The following is a 2941-nucleotide window of genomic DNA, read 5'->3' on the forward strand; positions in this document are numbered from 1 at the left end:
GTTTGCAAAACTAGACTCAGTTTGCATGGAGAGAGAGAGAGAGAGAGAGAGAGAGAGAGAGAGAGAGAAAGACAAAGATTTAGGTTTTAGGCATTCCTAGAGATGACAATGTAGAGAGGAGGGAGAGAGAGATCTCAGGAAAGAGGGTTTTATGATACGGGTTTAGTAGCTAGAGAAGGCAAATCAAGATGATCCAGAGAGAGACCTCAAGAAATTAGAAGGTTTTAAATGACGGGTATTGGCGGAGAGCACAAATCAAGACGAAAAATCGAGAGATATAAAGAGGAGTGTGTGTGTATGTATATATATATATACACACACATATATATATATTACAGAGGGATGGAGAGAGAGAAAGGCTAGCTTTAATTAGACAGAAGGTTTTATAAATCTTTTTGCATTGGTAAAGAAGGCAAACGAAGATGATATTTAAAGGAAATAAGTCAAAAAATTCAAACTATTTTGGTTCGGAATCAAGAAGGGGATGCAGCGCGAGAGAGAGAGAGAGAGTGTGTGCACGTGGAATAGGGATATAAAAATTTGGAAGGTGATTGTTTTGGCGTGTTTAGAAATGGGGGAGACAAGGACTCGGCAAAAGACAGGTGAGAAAGAAAGAAACTGCACTACATAGAATGGTGTACCACTCTCATTTACCTATATATATATATTTCAATTCCACGATATATAATATATATATATATGTATATATCATTTAGTTTCCAGGTGACTTTTCCGAATTCTTATAATAAGTTTCTTGCAAACAAACTCAACCGAGTCGTGTTTTGCTCCTACTTATGAGCATAAAATCAGGTCGGAGTTGATTGTCATAAATTTTTTTAACCCTACCTACTTGAAGGGTTAGATTTTTACAAATTCATGGTAATAAGTTGGACAACGTTAGATAAGATATTCGAACTCAATTATAATTCTAGATTATCTTGAAAAAACGTCGACGAACCCAACCCAACGCAACATTTATACATAAATTAAATACAAATGTCAAGTTCAGCTTGTTTTATATATTTGTATGGAAATGATGATTATATTAGATACTTGGTTGCTAAATAACTGATATACTCATCATGAAGATGCAGAGAAAACATTTTAACAGCACTAAATGATAAAGACAACACTCTATTATTAGCCTTTTTAGGTATAAATCACTTCCAAAACTAATGAAGCACACCAAATCCTGTATATATATATATATATATATATATATATATATAACCATATATATTTTAAAAAAATTGTTGTAATCTTGATCATAGGAGTGATCACAAAGTGTAATTTAATATTTTTCTTGTATATGTATATGTATGAATTAATGTATGTAGGTTCAAGCAATGGATATATGATGCCGGTTTATAAAGTACTCATAACGACAGTGATGGGTATCAGGACAATGGAACTACATGAAGAACTACTGTTGGAAGACAGGCGTGAGCTTTTCTCTCTCTCTCTCTCTCTCTCTCTCTCACACACACACACACTCACTTACTTTTGTAGTTAACATGTAAAGGAGACGTTGAAAGAGATGTACAGGCCAGCAAGACAATGATGGAAGATGTTACACCACATAGTGCAAACCAAGGATCCATTAAGAATCACATAAACAAAAGTAGCTGCTACTTTTTTAATTATTCATTCCTTTTCAATTTGTTAGTCACATGAGAAGTCTAATTCACCAATATTCATAACTTGATTTGACACCTTGTTATCAAAACCACCTTAATTTGTATCATTTCAATTGCAATCTTATCACAATTTCTTGCTACTCATATACATAAAATCAAGATCACCATTGGATTACCCAACAGCAAGTTATATATAATGAATCCCTACTAAAATACGAGCAAAATTTTGAATCCAACAATGCACGTACGTCAAGAAATTATCAGGATATTTTTGTATGTCTCCTCCCTTTGTGTGCAAAAAGATGAAATGGGCCAAAGCAATCATGCATATTCCAGTGAGGAACTTGAGTCGAGCTATTTGGTCAAATTATACGTTTGTACAGAAATGGTTTGCTCACGTGAAGGACCCATAGCAATCACAATTTCAAATCTATAAATTGAACAACTCATCGATTAACAAATTAATAACCATATGAAAACTGGTTCTAATCTTTGCAGATTATTATAATTAGAACCAACATGAAAATGGCACCCCAACTGCTATATATGCAAATGTCAGCATCATGGCCATCTGGCACATCTTTCCAAAGCAAGAGATAATTAATGCAGCTAGTACAAAGAGATATTTAGATTCATGTAGTACGCGTACGTAGGGTGTGAGGGCAAGCAAACATGATCAGTTTGTGATATGTTTTAATCATGCGGTACAAGTGAGAATAATGAATTTGAAATTTGTTGACATCACATGGTGAAACACAGAAGTGAAACAAACAACCAAACTTGATTAATAGCTAGGTGTTTGTACTTGTATGCAGAATGTGTACTTGTGAAAATGCAATATCAATTTCTTGATCCTTCATGTGGAAGAATGAATTCAGCAATTTGTTCGTAATTAAGACCAAGTATTAAATTTTTTTTGAAGGTAAATATAGCTGATGATTCTACAGGAATTACAGGTTCATTTTTCTGCCATTGTGTATGGATACAGACATCTTGCATGAAACCAAAAGATTTTCTCCAGGATTTTAAAACGAAGGATTTTGGGGGTGCCTCTTTTGCAATAGGGATCCGGGTTTAACAAGACATATCTCGGGTATTGTTGGATTATCACAATTCACAAAAAGAGTTATATCCGTAAATTAACTTCTCTCAAGAAATATGGCATTTTTAGGCCTAAAAACGTTGTTTAACTACCCTTTTTGGACACTTTTTGGACCATCCCACATATCGCCCCACCCACACCCTACCAACCATTATGTCACTACTATCGTCATCACAGCTATCACCCCGCCCCAACCCCACCC

The sequence above is a fragment of the Cynara cardunculus genome (assembly GCF_001531365.2).
Source record: "Cynara cardunculus var. scolymus isolate 2C chromosome LG 12, CcrdV1, whole genome shotgun sequence".
Lineage (NCBI taxonomy): Eukaryota > Viridiplantae > Streptophyta > Magnoliopsida > Asterales > Asteraceae > Cynara > Cynara cardunculus.